The sequence below is a fragment of the Meriones unguiculatus genome, chromosome 19 (assembly GCF_030254825.1).
Source record: "Meriones unguiculatus strain TT.TT164.6M chromosome 19, Bangor_MerUng_6.1, whole genome shotgun sequence".
Taxonomy (NCBI): domain Eukaryota; kingdom Metazoa; phylum Chordata; class Mammalia; order Rodentia; family Muridae; genus Meriones; species Meriones unguiculatus.
The window spans coordinates 59,792,737-59,794,748 of record NC_083366.1 but is presented as its reverse complement, the minus strand read 5'-3'; positions in this window follow the sequence as shown (position 1 = coordinate 59,794,748).

Genomic DNA, 2,012 nt, shown 5'->3' with positions numbered 1-2,012 from the left:
CCCAATAAAATGTTTTCCTTTATAAAAGTTGTGGTGGTCATGGTGTGTCTTCACAACAATAAAACCCTATAACAAGAGTTCAAAGGGAATCTAGGCTGGCCTCCATAATGTACCTTGAATACCATGTTTTGCAGCATCTGTCAGGAAGTGAGAAGTTACAGCCTGTAACCACCCCTCACCCAAATGAAGGCGTTTCACCGTGTTATCCAGATGCCTTAAATTCTTGGTCTGAGGGATCCACCCCTGTTAGTCCCCAGAGTATCTGGGACTACAGGTAACAACACTGTGCTTGACTTACATTTTGTGACTTTGAAATAGCAGAGTTGCTGATGAAAGTTTAGAGAGAAGGCAATAGAAACACACATTTGGGAGGCATTTCTTGCTATATTCTTGGATTTAGAATATTGTAATCTGGTTGCCATCCCCAGAGCACAGTCACAGACTACAATTCCAACTGTGTAAGAATTCCTGCCATTTTTTGAAACAGTACTCATTAGACACCAGATTCTTAGAGGCAAAGGAAACTGCATGAGAGCTGAGTCCTTCTCTCATGGCCTTTTCTCCAGAGGTCAATTAGGGTTTAAAAGCAACAGAATATTTTAGGACATTTGTTCCTCTAATGTACTCCCTGACAGAGCCCATCTAGGATGTGCAAAGGGAGTTTTAAAAAGCATTTGCATTATTACAATTTGTCAGCAAATGGATTACATAAAGTCCTTCATCCAATCAAGTACATGGGCTATTGGGATGCCCTAGTCCCTGCTGATCAAAATAATAGCATCCATCAATAGTAATTTATGGGCTCATCAAGACATCACTGGTTTCCCCCAGAGGAGTGGGCAAGTGGCTCTTTATCCAGACTTCAGCACTGTGGTTCAAACTGAACTACAACTCAAGGTCTGACTTCCTGTGGATGTTATTTAACAGCATCACATTGTTCTGCATCTCCATAGAAGGGTTTTCTGCCTGTTATTACAGTGCACACATATGCCATCTAGCACTAGGGTCAGGCAGGTTTGTGAGCTTAAGCTTGAGGATAGCCTGGGCTATAAAGCAAGACCTCCTCTCATTGTCTTCTAAGTCATAATACTGCTCAATATGGTGCCGGTAAATTCCAACATTTAGAAAGCTGAGTCAAGAGGATTGCCTTGAGTTGGAAGCCAGTTTAGGCTATTGGTTAAGTTCTAAGTTAACCCAGGTTATAGCATGACATTCTGATTCAAAAACTACAGCAGAAACAAACAAAACAACCTTCATATCTGAGGAAATTAACATTTATTTAATATTTATTACATGATATAGAGTCTATCTTAGTCTTGGTGTGAAAATCCAGATGAAGATGTCAATGTCTGGAAAGGGCTCATTGCTCGTTCCTGATGTCACCATCTTGTATTTTCATGTGGTCCAAGTGGAAAGGGCAGCTTCTGTGACTATATTTTCCCTTTCGTGCTACGATGATTGAATGTAACAGTCTGCATAGACTAGCCAAGGATTGCTGCATCATTTTTCTTTTCTCGTTTGTTTCTGTTTTTGTTTTGAGAAAAGGCTGTTTGTTTGTTTGTTGTTGTTTTGAGAAAAGGCCTTCCTACAAAGCCTTGGCAGGCCTGGAACTTTCTATGTAGACCGGGTTGCCCTTAAACCTATAGAAATCCACCAGCCTCTTCTTCTTGGGTACTGGGATTGCATGAGCCACCATGCCTGGCTGGTGCCTCTTTCATGAAAGACTATTATTGATAAGGACTGGTCTCAAGACCTTACTGCTTCCCAGTCACTCCATTCCCTTAATATCACCACACTGGGGACTGAGTTTCAACATGGGAATTTGGGAGCATAGCACGAGCCACATTAAGATTTCCCTGTTGGATGTCAGGTGTGGTGGTACATGCCTGTAACCCCAGCAGCCCCAGCATATCTAAGGCACAGGCAGAAGGATCAGGACTTCAAGACCAGTGTCTGCTATGTAGTGAGGTGGAGGTCAGCCTGAGCTAATGAGAAGTTGTCTTTAAAAAAGG